Consider the following 19,575-nt stretch of genomic DNA (forward strand, 5'->3'; position numbering starts at 1 on the left):
CGGCGGGGCAGGCCGTCCCGGTTCCGCAGCATTGCTGGGCGGCTGAGTCAGCCTGCCGCCGTTTGGCCGCGCCTGCCGCCCAGGCCACCTGGAGCGCGTCCGCCCAGTGGGACCAGGGGAGGGTGTGTCTCGGGTCGTGGGCTCGGACCCGCCACCGGGCTCTGGCAGGGACCCTCGCTGGCCTCCCACTGCCCGGTGCCCCGGCTGTGCGCTCTGACCTGGGCTGGTGGCCGAAGGGGCGGAACCTTGCCGCCTTCTCCTGATTGCAGAAGCTTACTCCACCGAGAACTTTCCCTGTTGCCTCAGTGTTTCCCAAACTTCACAGTCATCTAAGACACCGGTTTTTCCAGGTTCCGGGAATCGGTATATTTGCCAATCCTTCTATAAGATTCTCTCCGGTCTGCGTTCTGGCCAGATACTAAGATCCCTTTTTCTCGATGAATTGAGGAGCAGCCTAAAGTCAGTGTGCAGAGGCTTATCCCTGGGTAACCAGGTCTCAGACCTTGGGGATGTTGGAGTCTAGAAGGACTTTCTCTTCTCTGAACCAGGCCTTGTCTAACCTTGGCGATAAGATAAAAAGAGAGGATCCCAGAAACCTACCTGAGAACAAGTAGGGTCATCCCCTAACTTGCTTCATTCTATGGTTTGGGGCTTTTTAGCTTGTTTGTTTTTAATAGATTACCTACCTGAATTTCTCTCCCCCTTAAAACATGAAAGTACTTATCTTTGCACTCAGTCTGTTGACGGAAAGTGAGGCAATTACGGAGAAGCGCAGACATTATTATGAAAATAAGATAATGGGCGAAGCTCATAGAGTGGAGTCCAGGCCTCTATGAGTCCACACCACCAACTGCTTTCAGACTACAGGCCACCCAAAAGCACCATCCTTATGAGGCCGTTCTGGCGGCAAAGGGAGACCCCCACCCCCACCCCCAAACCCCAGGTTCTTTAGCGCTAAATGCTTCACAGAAGGCCCCACTTCCTAGGCAAACTTCCTTGATTTAGGCCAGAGCCTCCAGAATTGTTTATGTTTGCTTGTGTTTTCGCTTTTACTTTCCATGGCGTCTATAACAAATTTTCTGTTTGTGGCTTCTTCCGGGGTTCATCTTAGTTTTATATTCTCGGTGTCTTTTTCTTTCTTTCCCAATAGTTCATACATATTTTTCCCCTAATCTTCATTACCCTTCTTAAACCCTTCTCTGAACAAGACAGGTTATAACTATACAATTATTCTTACATCAGTTACAGTGTCTCAGGAGGTCAAGCTCAACTCGTCCTCGATTTACTCTTCCTGGTTGTTTTTATAAAATAATTAGGGTTTAGGGCCTCCTACAATATCTTTTTCCATGAGTTTGTCATTTGGTTATTTGGAGTTTTCTGCGTGGTTCTGTTTGGTAATTTGAACGTAGAGCACTGAAGATACAGCGGTAAACAAGTACAAAATAATCTCTAGATGCTGCGGTCTCCCCAGAGAAGGATTTCGGTGCTGCAAGGCACACCAGTGATTTCACAGCATCAGTGCCAAGTAAAACTCCGCTCCACCACTGCTTGCTCATAAGCGCTAAGACGGTCTAATGCATCCTCATATGCGGAGGGAAAGAAAAGATGACGCAGGAAAGATGGTAAAAGCTACCTTTTATTAATTGCTTGTTAATCACCAGTCGCTAGCCAAATGCCCGATACATATTTTATATGTCTGCCACAACTCTGGGTTGGGCTAATTCTTCCAGTTTTTTAAATGCAGGCTTAATCGAAGCTGAAAGAGGCTAAGCAGTAAATAGCAGATAAATTGAGTACATCTAGGCTGTATTAGCACGACATAAATTATTTAAGTGAGGCATTAAGAGGACAAAGTAGAGAAAGAAATTGACTTTCTATAAGAATTAAGATATGGAGATCTGTCGACTGCCAGGCTCCTGGACTATATATCTGTTCCCAGTGTGTTCCATTGAGGTTGGAATTATGCCAAGGTGACCTGCCCCTACCCCTACAGCCTAGGCTTTTGGTAGCAGAGCAAATGGAACTGCTTAACCTGTTCTGCTTTTGTTGCTCTTGCCCCTTATGTACCCTTAATGCACCGCCATGAAAGAGGTGATGAATGGAAAACCCCCTCCTTCCTCGCCCTCTTCTCTCACTTTCCTTCCCAGTATCCCCTTTTATCTGTGTCTTCACAGCAGCACTAACATCCACCGGCCGCTTGCAGGACAGCTGCTGCTCCAAGCGCTTTACTTATAGAAGCTCATGCAATGAGGTCAGCAGCTCCTTGAAGAAAGAAGAAACAATCGTGTTACCCACAAATAGGAAACCTAAAGAAAATAGGAGGTGAGTATCATGCACCATATAGGTGTACCATGTAGGACCATATGGAGGAGTAATTCCAAGCCAGCCTTTTTCTGGGATTCCCTCTGGTAAAGCCGATGGAGCTGGATCTAAAAAGGTTGCTCTTAGGATGGAGCTGAATGTACCATGTGGGCTGAGGCAGTTTGAGCACATTCTACTAACATTTGGGCCCTGGTTCCTCTATTAGTAAAAACTATTGGAACATAGTGTGATTGTACATCTAAGGCACCCAGGAAATGGTAACTAGTTCTATTAATTTGTTTACTCCCATTATTCTCCAAAAACTCAGTTCAAGTTTCATTTTCTTCTCAAGAATTTGCAAATATTTCTGATAGCCAGAATTGCTCACACATGAAATTTAAAGTAATCTTTCATTTTTATAAAATGTCCAATATTATTTTGCCAGATAGAGAACTTAGAGTTGTAGAAGCATCAGGCACATATTTCACAATATTTGTGAACAAACAAAACAATATATTAATTTATAAATATTATACTTTCTACTCATATTTTATGAATTAATATTATTGAACATACAGTTTAACACAAAAAATTACCTGGAGAATTATATATAAATCACCTTATGTTCTCCCCTCTTCCTTAATTACATCCCCTGATGTTCTGCTATTATATACCAGTATTAATTTTAGTTGTTTATTATACAATGAACTTGATGTTCATTTTATCTACTAGAAATTTTATATCCTCTGAGTAGCATCTCCCCAAATCTTCTTAAATCCTTGCCTCTCTGGTAACCAGTGTTCTACACTGCACTTCTGTCAATTCTCTCTCTGTCTCTATCTCTCTCACACACAAGCACACAGAATGGGTTCTCTGCCAGTGGAGTTTGTCTGCCTCTTTGTCTTAGTTTGTTTGTTTTCCCTTTTACACAAACTGAAGTCACCTGGGAAGAAGAAGCCTCAGTTGGAATAATCTCCATCCGATTGCCTATGGGCAGGCCTATGGAGCATTTTCTTCATTTTCTTTATAGATTGATGTGGGAGGTCTCAGTTTACTCTAGGTGTTGTCATCCCTGGGCAGATGGTGCTGGGTGATATAAGCAAGTGGAGCAAGTCATAGGGAGCAAGTCAACAAGCAGTCCTCCTCCATGGTCTCTGCTTCTGCTCCCAAACTCCTGCCTTGCTGTCCCTCAGTGATGGACCGTGATCACAGAGGATAAGCCAACTAAACCCTTTCTTCCCCAAGTGATTTTAAGACTCTGAGGACACTGTGCCATCTCTAGCTACCACGTTTTTAGATTTTGTATATAAGAAAGACCATGCAGCAGATTATTTCACTCTGTATCTTCCAGCAGTTCAAGGCCAATCTGGAAAACACACTAAGGTGTTGTGCTAATTCACTTTCTGTTGCTGTGATAAAGATGATGATCCAAGTTTCTAACACCTCCCAAATCCATACTGGTAGCTGGGGTCCAACTAGTCAACATATGAGTCTGTTTCTAACTGTAGCAAATTCTGTGTGCACACTAAGTATGATGGAAGATATGTTAGACTGTGTTTGCTACCTTGGGCCTTGGAAGTCATCAAGCTAATTAAGTGAAGGAAACAGAGAGGTGCTGTGGTGTTTATTTTGTGTTGTTGTTGTGTGTTTGGTTGTATTTTGTTTAGCATAATATCTTCATTGAATCTTGGGAACTTTACATCATGCACCCAATTCTGCTCGCCTCTCGGTTTTTCCGTATCCGCTCCTCACCCCTCAGTGGCCTCCCAAACTAAACTTAAAAACAAATCAAAATAAAACAAACAAACAACAACAAAAACAAAAGCAAAAAGAAAAGCAGCAACAACAAAAAGAATAAAAAGAAGCAACAACAGCAAAAGACCCTCTTTGCTCCCCTCCATCCTTCAGGTCTTGGTAACACCTCTTCATTTGGCCTAGTGGCACTGGAAGTCGCAGTGTCATGCAAGATGCCCTTTTTTTCCAATCAGTTTTATTTGCAACTGACCATTGCAATGAGTCTCTGGTCCGGTTCAAAGCCTTTGGTGTGCAGTACACTGGATCCTCATTGAGACTACTCTTGGATATCCTACAGCCACCAACTCACCAGTCGTAGAGATCCTGTGAGTATTGTTCCAGAGGACCATTTCCTTCATACCAGCCAGCCCCATAAGGAGTAGATGTTAAGGTAAGCCCGGGTGGTAAGTGAGCTGGTCTGTCCTGGCCTTCCCTCCTCAGATGAAGGACAGAGCCAGCTCCCCTATGCCCATGCCATCATGGCCAGCTCTCCTCTGCCCATAGTGAAGGGCGGGGCCAGCTCTCCTGAGTGGTGGGGGCCAGCCCTCCCTTTAGAGTTGAGCCAGCTCTATTGCTGTAGCATCCAGCAAGGGGCACGGTCAGCTATCCTAAGGCCAGCAAAGGGAAAGGCCTGCTGAACATAGTCCTCTGATTCCAGTCTCATGGTTCCCATAATTCCATGAAATAACACAGGCCACAGACATCAGCACAGTCACCAGCTGCAACTGGATGAGGAACCCAGAAAAGGCCTTCGGCAGCAGGCTAGGCCTAGGCAACATGCTGACTCCTGTTGGGATATTTATGATTTTGATTCATCTTGGTATTTTGACATAGGTTCTGTCATTATGTCCTTTTTAATCCTTGTAGAAACTGAAAGTTAACTTAGCAAAGAATGCACCATATGTAAATAACAGTCAGGATTAAAAGCACTTGATATGGGTTCAAGGCCTGTGCCTTGCACACCACATTCTGTGATGATATAAAAAGTTCTTTAACAGTATTCCATCAGAAAGGAAAAATTTACAGGCAAATGGAAAGAACTGGAAATTATGAAGCAGGCTTATAAGGAAAATGAAAGAGACAACAGAGTAAATGTGGCACTTTAGCTAAAAAGAAGTTCCTGGAGGAAAGGATGTAGGGCAGGGGGCAGAACAGGAGAGGGAAGCAATAGGGGATGAACCGCCAAAGCAAATTATATATGAAAACACACTCATGAAACCCATTGGTTTGTATGCTAAGTTTTAAAACCTTTTTAAAAAATTGACCATACAGACTTCTTTACTAAGGCTAATATTTCTGAGAGAAAGAGTTGCCTGGCACTGAGTTGTAGGCAGGATTCTCTCCTGATACTCCCCGTAGTTTTTACTGAGTGGAAAATCCTTGTCAAAGTGCTGGGCACTTTGACTACGGAGACACTCCTCTTATTGCTGTTCATAATCTCTGAAGTACCCCTTGTGGGGCCTTAGGTAAATATTTGCTTCATTAAGTTGAAACACTTTGACACCTTCAGTAGACTCCTTGAGTCTCTTAGTTACTGTAAGAGTTGCTTAGAAAGTGTCATGTAACTTCTCACCACAAGAAAACAGTAAGTGGTCCCTACCCCCAGACCACAATAGACAGGGCAGCTGCAGAACTTGTTCAGATAATCCTACCTTTCACGGAAAGGTGATGGTATTGTGGCAACAACACATTCTAAAGAACACCATTAAATATTGTCTCAATAAATGTTTTCCCATAAAACTAATACTTTAGCAACTCATTTAGCCACAAAACCCGAGAGTTTTGTTATACTGACAAACATATTTTTATACTATCCTGATTCCAAAGCAGGACTTCATCTTAAAAAGGATTGACAGGCAACAGTCATAATGGAATTGCTATTGCTTACGTGCGAATGAACTAGACCGTAGATAAATATATTGTCAGCACTTCCTGTGAGTTATTTACACCTACACTTGTACTTGTAGTGAGCTTGTCAGTTAAGACGTTTTCAGACAGTTTGCAGTAGGTTTCAGGACAGTGGGGCACTGATATACATCTGTGGCTAGATGATTTCAGCCAAAGTTTTCCTATAGATGGTAAAAAGATTAAATAATTGTTAAAACTGCATGCCATAGTTTAGGGCACAGTAATTTTTTTCTGACAAATATGTAGAAGATAGGAAAAAAGACCACATTTTAAAACTGCCAACATGCTCCCATCTTTAATTGCTAACAAAAATAAATCTACCTTTACTATTTTCTGGCATCTCTTAAAAAAAGTCACTGCTAAGAGAAATTTCACAAAACCTAACTGTAAGCAGAGGCTGTGCTTTAGTTTCCCCGCTGCCCACACCCGAATAATCACACAAAAACTATATTAATTACAGCACTGTTTGGCTGATGGCTCAAGTAAATTTCTAGCCAGCACTTACATCTTAAATTAACCCATCTCTAGTCATCTGTGCATTGCTACTAGGCTGTGGTTTACCAGTGCCTGTATGCTCCTCCTTTGGTGGTTACATGGCATCTCTCTAACTCTGCCTTCTTTCCTCCTCTGTTTCTGCTTGGATTTCCCACCATGCTTTAGGCCGAAGAAGCTTCTTTATTAACCAATGGTAATAAAACATATTTGTAGCATACAGAAGGGAATCCCACATCACTTAACTGTTGTCCCAAGGATTTGCAGATGAGGTGCACCCACTGGTGAGACAATTACTCTGTCATTTTGATGTATCAGTTCTTTCTTCTGTAGTCTCATAGCTGGATTTACCAGATATCTTTTTCTTTCAATCTGATCTTCTGTATGAGAATTTGGCTCCATTTTTTCCTCCTTTTGCTAATCAGTGTACTTATAAAAGCTTTGAAAGCTTCAAATCAAGTAGAACATGTAGCAAAACAAAAGATAAGGGGTATGGCAAAAAAAAAACAACCCACAGATAGAAATAGACTCCTTATGAGCCAATGAAACTGCACTGTTAAGAAAGCGTTTGAAGGCTCTCACGTTACCAGTGTAAGTGGTAGATGAAATGCAAGAGCAGGACTGATAAGACAGTGCACCACGAGACATCCTTAATGAAGACGGAGGTCACAGCGTAGGCGCCTGAGGATAGCGAAAAAGCAGGAAGTCCTCCGAAACTGTTGGGCCACAGAGTCCACCAAATTTTAATCAGTTCCAAAATGGGGCTTGGCACTAAAAATGCAAATTTTTAAAACTTCTCTTGAAGAATCAGAAGGCCCTTTGACATTGCTGTGATAAGGAGTAAGTCTACATTGCAACACTGGCTGCTCTGATTCGGTCAGGACAGACTTTCTACTGCTGGGTTCTCCTCAAAGGCTGCCCCTCCTAGAGCTGATGACTCAGGAGCTTGGCGATTACGAATGTAATTATTTTCCTGAAATTATCATTGAAAGATAAGCTTCCAGCGCGTTAAGCTTGAGAATTTCTAAAATAGAAATCTTAGAAAAACACAGTCTAGACAATAATTTTTAATACCAATCATTTTATCATGAGCAGCAGTACAATAGTCATGACATCCACTTCAGCTATTTTTGAGTCTTAAACCAAATCAGACAATAAATATTTTGAAAATTCAACTTATATTAATAGATATTTGGTGATGTGAGGAGTCCCGGATACAGAAAAAAAAATGAAGTAGACAATCTTTATTATACTCTTGGGGCCTACAATATCGTTGCAGAGGCTGGCAGCACCCAAATAATAATATTATTTAACATGTGTACAGGTATGTATATGACATCTGTATGTGCACTATGTATATACACATATGGCATATATACTATGTATATAACACATATTAATAAATAAATAATTCTTCCAGCTGGGCGGTGGTGGCGCACGCCTTTAATCCCAGCACTCGGGAGGCAGAGGAAGGTGGATCTCTGTGAGTTAGAGACCAGCCTGGTCTACAGAGCTAGTGCCAGGACAGGCTCCAAAGCCACAGAGAAACCCTGTCTCGAAAAACCAAAAATAAATAAATAAATAAATAAAAATAATTCTTCCATGTCATGTATACATATTGGTGTGTCTCTTTTGTTTATGACATATACATGCATTGTGATATTTGAAACATATGAACTTATCTCTAAAGTCTAAAATAATCATTCATCATGTCCAACTTCAAGTATTAAATTTGAATTCTAAATTGAAAAAAATGCTTTTCTGCTACTCACAATCTTGTGTGCTCATGTGGTAGGAGATTATAACGTTCCTGCTCCCACCCACCCATGGCACACTGTCTACCCAGTGATGGGGGTAATATATCTGGTCTATGTGGAAGGAGTCATTGACCTTAGGGGCCCTGCTTCTTTATCTCTGTTTTCTGTTTCCATGGGCTTCCATTCAGGAATTAGAGTTCTGTGCATTTCTTCCTAGCTGAGAAACCCTGAGAAATCCCAATCTGTGCACAATTTCCCAAGTCTGACACATTGTCTGAAATAATACAAGTAGTATTTGTCATCACGTAGACTGATCCCTTTCAATCTGCCCATTCATTTCAGACCAAGGATCACATTTATGGTATGGGAACAAACAATATTTTATGCTAGAGAAAAGGAACAGTTTTGATTGGTAACTCCAAAAAGTCTTTTTTTAAACAAGTGACATTTAAGCTGAGAAATGAAGGAGTGGGTGCGAGATTTGCATGGGGGAGGCAAAGGCATGTTTCAGGCAAAGAAGAACATTTGGGAAACCTTAGAGGGAGCAGGAAGCAGGCACCTTAGAGGAACTAAAATCAAACAAAGGGTCTCTCCCAGTGAAATAGCGAAGACAAAACCAAAACAAGTTGGAAGAGCAGTTGCGACAATTAAGTAGGTTCTTGCAGGTCACATACAGAGTGTGGGATTTTATAACAAGAAAATAGAAAGTTATTGGAGAGATTTAAGAGGGAAAATCAGACTTACTTTAATCTCTGCATTTTATATAATGTTCGATTCCTGATGGAAAATATTTCAGCTGGTTGAATTACAATACATGGAGGTTCAATTGCAAATGTATTAATAGCTACATTGCGAACATGAGTCTGGGGGCTTATTCATGTGTACCGAAGAAGTCCAAGGTCTATGCAGATAGTTAAGGACATTGAAAAAAGAATCAAAATGTCCTATCTATTCACGAAAGTTTTGATTGGTCTGAGAATACAGATGCTAACTCAGTTAATTTCTTTATAGCCAAGAGCCCCAGAAATTGACACATGAGTTGAAAAGTTCTTCAGTCACCGGCTTCATACATCAGTTGTTACTCACACACAGCCTTACCTGTGTTCATACTGGAGGAAACAGATACCCATGTGGAGAGGTAGTCATCTTACTCTTCTTAAACCACATGGTACAACTCCTCTATAAGAGAAGTCAGACACACCATCTCAAGTCATCCAACTGCAGGTGCAGACCTTCAAAGGCCTAAATCACAAGCTTCCATTTCCTTCACTCCACATGGTTTCCTTAGCATCCGGTGTGATGGTTTATTTTTTCCTGTGGAAGTGCTCACACCCTCACTACTGTAACTCCAGTCTGGTTTAGCAATCAAAATACAACATCTGCCCAGTAGGTTTTGCAAGTCTTTTAAGAAAACCACGATATTCATGCCAGATTTAGCCATTCTTTCTTCTCCCCATGAAGGAAGTACTGGTTATGCATTCACTGAGCTGTAAATGTCTGGATTTTCTCAATGTAGCTTCTAGGGAACCAGAAAGAGAGATTTTTGTATTTCGTTCTTTCTCCCAAGGTACAGGGACAGCAAAATCAAACACCATTGGAACTAGTTCCTTCTTTCTATGCTATGGATGAAGACAGTTCTTGCTAAGCAATGTTTTTTGTTCTTGTTTGCTTGGTTGGTTGGTTTTTCAAGACAGGCTTTCTCTGGGTAACTTTGGAGCCTGTTCTAGAACTAGCTCTCATAGACCAGGCTGGCCTCGAAGTCACAGAGATCCACCTGCCTCTGCCTCCCTAGTGCTGGGTTTAAAGACGTGCACCACCACTGCCCGGCTCTAAGTGATATGTTTTAAAAGCACCAATTCATCTGATCACCTTCACGAAGTACACAAAATACCTGCCAATAAGAAGCAATACATCTCAAATGTCATCAAATGGGCAAATGCTTTTTCAGAATTTTATCCAGTCCCATTTCCAATTTGCTTTTGAACTTAACTCTTTCTCTGCTTAGAATATATGGGTCCCTCTGACTTTCGATTTTGTTTCTATGATAAAAATATCCTATGGTTATGTGATAGAAATATATAGTCTGGTCTAGCATACAAGACTAGCATCAGTTAATTGTGCCTGAAACTCCTTGGCCCTCTTTCAGCACCTTTACCCACTAGCCTGCTTCAAGGCTGAAGCCAGTCCTACAATAATGGGTAGAATGGAAAGGGCAACACCTTTCCTTTCCCTCTGCTCAGGACAAGGGGAAAGGAGACTGAGAAACAAGGCAATGTTTCCAGTTGTGAGTGCAGCTGTAATTCTCTTTCAACTCTCCACTCCATCTCCCCCTACAAACACTTTAAGGCCTGCTTGGGTTGGAGCTGCTGGGAGTACTCAGTCAACAGCTTTTGACATCTTTTTTAAGTTTCTTTAAGTTTTCTTTGTTTAATAAATCCACTGTCTCCAGAGGTCTCTCCAAGCTTCTCTCATATTCTCCACAGCTCTAGCAAAGTTCTGCATACACAATTGGTATTTACTTTAGGGGGATGAACTGCCCCTCTTAACTTTCTTTAGAGTTGAGCCTTAAACTTCCTAGGTTCCATGGATAGCATGATTAAGAATAACAGATAAGATCTATTGTGGAATATTTTTTTAACCATGTAAAGATGTGTTGCATTTGTTTAATTGTATAAAGATCTGTTGCCATTTTTTTTTTCCTGCCTGAGGTACCTAATTGCTCTAAGAAAAAGCTCAATGGCCAATAGCAAGGGAGGAGGTATAGGTGGAACTTCTGAGCAGGGAGAAAATATAGGAGGAAGAATTTAGTCTAGGGGAATAAGAAAAGAAGATGACAGGGAGACACCAGGAGCCAATCAACCAACCTGGAGGAAGCAGGAAAATAAGACATATAGAATGAAAGAAAGGCAAAATGTAGATGAACAGGTTAAATTAGTAGAGCTAGTGGGACAAGCTAAAAGCAAGCATTCAAATAACAAATCTCTGTCTCTTTACTTGGGAGCTGGTTGGTGACCCAAAGAAAATGCCAGCTATGAAGATCTTTTAGCCAAATGTACAAATGAATTAAAATAGCAACACAGTATTCTGTCAATATGAAAGTCTTTGTTAATGTTGAAGTGTGTGTATGCATGTTCTTGTAGGGAGTCTGACTTCCTAAAGTCTACCCAATCCCAAACCCAGTAAACAAATTATTCCTTCAATACTCAGTTTTAGGGGTTGCACTCTATCATTGGTCTCATTTTGTAGCTGGTGGTTCCTAAAAGTAGAAGCATATAAATTATGATGAGTGGTGGAGGTGCATGCCTTTAATCCCAGCACTTGGGATGCAGAGGCAGGGAGATCTCTGTGAGTTCAAGGCCAACCTGGTCTACAAGAGCTAGTTTTAGGACAGCTAGGGCTGTTACACAGAGAAACCGTCTTGAAAACGAAAGAAAGAGAGAAAGAAAGAAAGAAAAGAAAGAAAGAAAGAAAGAAAGAAAGAAAGAAAGAAAGAAAGAAAGGGAGGGAAGGAGGGAGGGAGGAAGGAAGAAAGGAAAGTTTAAGTTACTTTTGCAGAGTTGGTTGTAAATTGCAGAGCTGCAACTGAATATGAATAGCACTGTGAATACATTGGCTAGCTCACTATAATTACTGCATCAGCCTATCTCCCTGTAGATAGTGTTATTAGCTTAACTAGTAACTGGAACTGTCTATTAAATTTTATTTTTTGCATCTATCACCAGTGTTGCCCAGATAACAGACTTTAACTACAGCTTTGATCTCTGTTATTGATAGACATCTTCCACTGAATGAGACATGTCCTGAGAACAGGCCTATACTCGACTATAATCTTCTTACTAAATGATATGAAGCAATGACCAGAGCCAAGTCTTCAAAGTATTCTGGTCTTCAAAGAATTCTAGCCAGTATTTTAAGTACATTTTCACATATTGTAATAATAATACAGTCAAGCACATCCTGATTGAAATTCCTGTTGACGACTAAATAAAGCTTTATTTGGCTATGATTTCTTATAATCAAGCTACAATTTTGAATGCTAGTTTACAGATTTCTTTCTGCAAACATTAGAAATAATATTGTTATTCATATTAGCTCATGAAAAAGAAAATAAAATGAGTCAATTACTTTACCAAGAAGGTCATCCATAAACCACAGTTGTATCATGGTAACTTCAAAGTAAATATACTTGAAGTAAGCAAGATGGCATGTCAGGGCATTGGAGATATGAAGATTCATAGCTCACAGGCTACCAGGGATGTCAGTAACAGTAGAGAACAGAGAACTCTGCTTGTGGACAGACCCTGGTAATAGTTGTTATAATTAATGTAGAATATTGAAATAAGTGTAAGGAACAAGAGAAACCAAGTCATGAAAGCTCTGTATTAATGGTTTAAGTAAATAAGACATATTTAGCAGAAGCTTTTTCTCATGACTCTTCTGGCAACATAGAAGTAGCATTTCCAAGCTTGAGTCTCATTTCAGATCGTTGTATGAGACTTTAGGAAGAAAGGGGCTACTTGGTTAAATAATCCTGGGAAAACAGTTCAATTAATACTCTCTCCTGTAGATTTAATGACACACGCTGTATGCAAGTCTTCAAGGAAATTGTGTAGAAAACAATCCTGCTATAATCTCACTTAATTTAGTACTCCCTAGATTCATTTAATCAAGACACCAAACTTACATGACTTACTGAACCACACTCTCAAAACTACTGATTCTCTGTTAAAAACACTTAACTGCTTTTCGCAGAGATTCAGACTTCAATTCCCAGCGTCTACGCAGAGCCTCACAACCATCTATATCTCTAGCTCAACAGACCTATCATCCTCTTTTGTACCAGGCATTCATGTGGTACCCATACCTACTGCAGGCAAAACACTCACACGCTTAAAACAGATAAGTATTTTTGTCTATTTCAGATGTTTGTTTCAGATATAGCAGGAAGTTGCAATATCACTTCTAAAAAGCTTATTCTAAATGGGTGATGGTGCAAAAGATATTTGTGTCTCATGTTAATGCTGATTAAAAGATGAATTCGTAAGCAGAGGAGTGCAGTAATTAAGTAGATCAGACCTGTGCTGTGTTCTCTTTCCACAGCCATCCTTGATATTACCTGGGGGAGCCCATGAACGAAGTAGCCATGGTGGAAGACTTGGAAGTTACGAGTGGACTCAAGAATATGGATTTCTACTCACTAAGGCTGTGAGTGATAGATATGCTAAACCAACCTTGAGCCCCAAATATGTCACCATTCCTTTGGGTGACCTGGTGGCAGATTGACCCTGTTGAACCAGTTCCTCCATGGAAAGGACAGCCCTTTGTCCTTATGGAGAGATATTTGATATGTACTGTAGTTAAGGATTTGCCATTCTAGCAGCTAATGCTTCTGCCAAAACCACCATCTGTGGACTTAAAGAATGTCATATCTGCCACTACCATCATAGTATTCCACACAATATTCCTTCTGACCAAGTAATTCGCTTCACAGCCAGAGAAGTGCAACCGTAAGCCCGCAGTCATGGAATCCCCCAATCTTACTATGTTTTCCACCATCCTGAAGCAGTTGGACTGATAGAAAGATAGAATGACCTTTTGAAGACAAAGTTATAGCACCAGTTAAGTGACAGCAGCCTGAGCGGGGTTTTCCAGAAGATAGTACATGCTTTGAATCAGCATCCAATATATGATATGCCTTTTCCCATTGCCAGAATCCACAGTTCCTGGAATCAAGGGTAGAAAGGGGAATAGTTCCACTCACTATCACCTCTAGTGATCCACCAGGAAAATTTTTGCTTCTTGTTCCCACCCCCTTTAAGTTCTGCTGGCCTAGAAGTTTTGGGCCCAGAGAGTAGTACACCTGCCAGGAGTCACAATAAACATGCCACCAAATTGGAATCTCAGTCTGCCTCCTGCCCACTTTGGTCTTCTGATGCTCATAAGCCAACAGGCTAAGAAAGGAATTGCAATGATAGGAGGGGTTATTGATCCAGGAAATTGGATTGCTTCCCGACAGTGATAATAAATAAGATTATGTCTGGAATTCAAGAGATTGTTTAGGATCTTGGTGCTAGCATGACCTGTGATTAAGTCAAGGGGAAAACAGAGCATCTTAATGCAGGAGGAACTGCAGGCTGACAAAGGACACAGACTCTTCAGGAATGAGGGTATGGATAACTCATCCAGGAACAGAGCTACAAACTGCTGAGGTTGAAGGAAATAAAGAATGGGCAGTAGAGAACAGTATTCATAAATACCAGCTACTGCCACAGGATCAGTTGCAGAAAGAATGATTACAGTTGGCATGATGGTTTCTGTCATGTTTGTTAGGAATGTGTTTGTACAGATATTTGAATTTTTTTCCTTCATTTCTTTACCAAGCAATGTAACATCAATTAAAAGAATATCATAGGTTACCATATTTAAGCTTTTTAATACTAAAAGAATTTCCCTTGTCACGTATTCTAAAATTGATAATGTATTTGTGGTTATGTGGGGGTAATTATATCATGTTAGATAATTATTACCTGTATGCATATATAATTTACCTATGATTATATTTGGGATAGTTATATCATGTTATTCATAATTATGACCTGCTTATTGTTTTATTTGGAAATTAAGTGTATCATAAGGAGATATGATTGTGTGTCAGTTTGACAGGAGGTGGACTTGTGATGACTGTTCTTCCTTGTCAGCTTGGCTATATGTGTAATTAACTAAAACCCAAGCAGCTGGCTACTCCTTGAGAGATTTTTCTTTAATTAAATCATTTGAAATGGAAATGCCTACCTTTAATCTTATTCTTTAAAGTGGGAAGGTCACCTTCAATCCAGATTTCTTGACGTGGAAAAGAAATCAACTTTGATCTGGGCCACACCTTCTGTTGTCAGACTATATAAATGACACGGAAAAGGACGATTTCTCTCTTTGCTTGCTTGTGCTTGCTCTGACTGGAAAGTCTATTTCTTCATTATTATTAGATCTTGCTTCTGGAATATACTAAAGACCAGATGAGATATCCGGCCTCGTGGACTGAAAAACTTTTTAGATTCTTGGACTTTCCATTGGTAGACTGTCATTCTAGTCAATTCCGCTTTGCACAGAGAGAAGAGTGGGGGAGGAGAGCAGGGAGGGAGGAAGGGAAGGAAAGAGAGGTAGAGAAATAGAGACAGAGAGCAGAGATTCATTTTATCAGTTCTGTTCCTCCAGAGAACCCTGACTAATACACCAATCAATAACTCCTTTGACTTTAAGGCACATTCCACAAGTTGGAGACCATACCCAACACCGTTTGGGTGACCAAGGACCTGAGGCTAGATAGCTCAGTGACCTACGGTGAACTAAATACTACTGTTCGGCTAGAAGAACGTAGCAATAAAATGATTCAAGATGACATTCTGCTATACTCATAGATCAGTGCCTTGCTCAGCCATTGTCAGAGAAGCTTCCTGCAGCAGATATGAACAAATACAGAGACCCTTTGCCAAACAATATTTAGAGACTGAGAGATCTTGAAACATTCAGCCTTACAAAGGGATGTCTTCATCAAATTCCTCCTCTTGGAGCTCAGGAAAGCCTGCAGGAGTGGAGGTGGAAAGAGTGCAGGAGCCAAAGGGTATGGAGGTCACCAGGAGAAGAAGGTATTCTAAACCCAGAAAGACTGAGGTATATTTGAACTCAGTGACTCACATAGAATGCACAGATCTTGCATGGGTGTGAACCAAATGGAGTCTTATAGATGAAAGAAGTGGGCCCATCCTTAACCCAGCAATAATCTCCAATTGATAACCACTTGCAAATGAAAAATTAGATTTCTTCGAGGGATTTTTACTGGGGAAACAAATTGTTCTTGAGGACAGGCTGCACGCATAGCAGTAAATGGTTGACAAAATAATGAACCAAAAGGCATCTTTGGAGGTCCCTATTCGCGTGTGGGTTTTAAAATTTCATTTTATTTTTAATTTTTATAATTTTATTTTACTGTATTTATATGTTTCTCTCTTCTTACCCTGCAAATTCTTTGCATATATGATATGGTATCCAATTTAGTGTTCTTATGGGATTCCTGAGCAGACAAAGAAGTGTGTGCTGCATCTATTATCAGGTTTTGTGTCTTTCCTTCTACTCTTTCCCTTCTGTTTGTTCTATCCTAGTCCTATGCATTAATTTTTTATTTTATTTTATTATTACCCCTTAAAATATGTTTGTTTTCTAATGAGAGACAGGTGGGGGGGGCAATCCAAAATGAAGTGGCGGTGAAGAAGACCTGGGAGAAGTTCAGGGAAGAGAAACTGAAATCAGGATGTATCATGTGACAAAACATTCTATTTTTAATAAAAGGGCAGTGGGGGTGAATTGGCTATACTTAAAACTTTTATCTGACTAAATGTAACTTCCAAGAAACACTTGAGATTTTTATTTGCTATCATTTCATCTACACAATAGAAAGAGTTGACATATAACTTTAATTATTTTAATTATAACACTAACAAATATTTTTGAAGACTTAGTTTTTGTCAAGTTCAGAAGAAAACACATATGCGGATTAACTATCTCATCCTCATAGCAAACCACATTTTACAGTGGGAAAAGGACTTGAATCTCTTGGATTTTAATTCATTTGTTCAGATTCAGGCAGCAAGTAAATAACTGAGTGAGAACCATCCACTGCATTGCCACGGACCGGCTCAGGGGAGCCACTCAGACCGTGGGAGAAGCAGGGTCCTGGTAACAGGAAGGCACAAGTTCAGCGAATGACAGACAGACACAACACACAAGAGAGTGGTTGGAATCTGCTGCGATTTTACTGAATTCATGTTTTCATTATATAGTATTCAAACAAAGAACAAATCAGAAGGTCATGTATCATTGGTTGGCACAGTATGAAGGCTTCTTTTAGTCACATCAGTGATATTTAAGAAAAGTACATTATCAGGAACAGGTGTTAGACATAAAGCATCCTTAAAAGAGGAAATCTTGACCTTGGGACTGTAAACCTCAGACAAATGGTTTCATCTTATGAATAGAAAGTTTCTGTCTCATTATCACTATCATAGCCTTTCCTCTTCCTAACCCTTTATTTATCTCTTCTAGTGACCCAATATACCTAATCAGTTCTCTGCACCTGGTGAACTATACTTTTTAGTACCTTCTTTTGCAGCAGACATCATGGGGGTTGGGATCTAGCAAGCCTATCCATAAAGTTGAAAGTATAATATAACAGTCTTTGTCCATCAACATTAACCCATCTATTCCCTTGCTCATCATACACCCTGTGTATGACAAAGGTTCTGCTGTAGTCTTATACATTCCCATACTGTGCTTTCCTATCCCAGAGCTGTTTCTGAAGAGAATGATCCTTGTCTTGTGTATATATATATATGACATTATTATAAAAGAGATTGTGCAAAGCTCATATCCCGCATGGCCAGCTAATCGAGAAACCCGTCTATGCCTCAGCTGTGGCTAATACCAGGCTGTGTGCCATTGACCTCCAGGAAGCCTAGTCCCATGGGACACGTAGCTCCCGTCCGGGATAATGACATATGTCATGTCACACAGACGACACTGGAGTTGGTGTGGCACTGCATTACACAGCTTTTTACGTACATGGCTTTTATGAGTTAGGATACAATAGAGAACTTCCAATTTTTAGTCATCTAGAGAAACCAATTGTTGTCCTCTGATTTCCTATATACGTAGTCCCCCACGTCATCAGACTCATCCCATCTGTTACAGACTAACTATGCCCCTTGCCAAAACTCCTGAAAAAAATGATAGGATTGAGTATGACATGGAATTTTGAAGGTGATTAAGACAGAAAGCAAAAAAGCTTACAGATGAGCTTTTGGGCCTGTCCTGAAACTTGCTCTGTAGACCAGACTAACCTGGAACTCTCAGAGATCCACCTGTCTCTCTGCCTCTGGAGTGCTGAGATTAAAGGCATGCACCACCACCACCTGGAAGCAATTTGTTCTTTTGTAAAATTTTTTATTGGTTTTATTGAGCTATTTATTTTCTTTGTTCTTCTCCCTCCCTTCTCCCCTCCCCTTCTGCCCTCTTCCATGGTCCCCATGCTCCCAATTTACTCAGGAGAACTTGTCTTGTTCTACTTCCCATGTATATTAGATTCATGTATATATCTCTTAGGGTCCTCATTATTGTCTAGGTTCTCTGGGATTGTGAATTGTAAGCTGGGTTTTTTTTTTTTGCTTTATGTCGAAAAGCCACCTATGAGTGAGTACGTATGATATTTGTCTTTCTGGGTCTGGGTTACCTCACTCAATATGATGCTTTCTAGATTCATCCATTTGCCTGCGAATTTCAAGATGTCGTTGTTTTTTTTTCCAACAATTCATTCTTAATCCAAAAGATACAACACATTCTGTAGAGACATACTTACATACCCATGTTCATTGAAGCTTTATTCACAATATTTAGGAATTAAACTAATCTATACATCTATCAACTAATGAGTGAATAAGAAAAAAATGTACATATTACAATGGAATTTGGGGGGCTTAAAAGTAAAACAAATGTCATATTTTCTTTATCATATGTGGTTCCTAGCTCAAGTTCTTCACATTTTGCATTTAGTGTAGAGTACACACGGAGGGCAACAAAGTAGAAATGAGCCATGGGTGGTGGTTCGTTAGGGCAGGACAGAGAGGAGAATGTTGATGAAATGTAAATGGAGAAGGGACATACTGGGGGCAGATAGGGATGCGAGGATGCGAGGATGCGGGAAGAGAAGGCAGGAGAAAAAGGTTAACAAAGTGAAGAATGTGTAAAACAGCCATAGTGTAACATACATCTTGCCACCCAATTAAACATTATAATTAAAATTGTTTTTAGAACATATTTGCCATGAAAGAAGGGAAGAGAGGAAATGCAGCATATTAAAAGTTTAAGTGAACATTGGGACAGGGGGTCAGAGGAGAGAAGATAGGAGGTTGGTTACTTAAAACTAAGATACGAAAAGCCACATGCAACAACATGTTATGAGATAAATTTAAAATACAGCTTAGAGATGAAAAATAATTTTGAACAGTGGCGCCCTGAATGACGAACAATGATGTCCTTACAAGACATGGATTATTAAGCAAAATTCAGTGTCAGACCTGGGCTACCACTCTACAAGGTTTAGTCGAGGACACCCCGGAGCCCACCAATACAATATAACCTGTTGGTATCACTTTTACTTACACACAGTGACTAGATGGTAAGACTCTTAGAAGACACTAGTCACACGAATGTAAGGCATATGGAAATCCCTCTGGAATTGTCTGGGAAACTTCCTTTCTGCTGGGCAGTTTTCAAA

Source organism: Microtus ochrogaster, linkage group LG1 (assembly GCF_000317375.1).
Source record: "Microtus ochrogaster isolate Prairie Vole_2 linkage group LG1, MicOch1.0, whole genome shotgun sequence".
Taxonomy (NCBI): Eukaryota; Metazoa; Chordata; class Mammalia; order Rodentia; family Cricetidae; genus Microtus; species Microtus ochrogaster.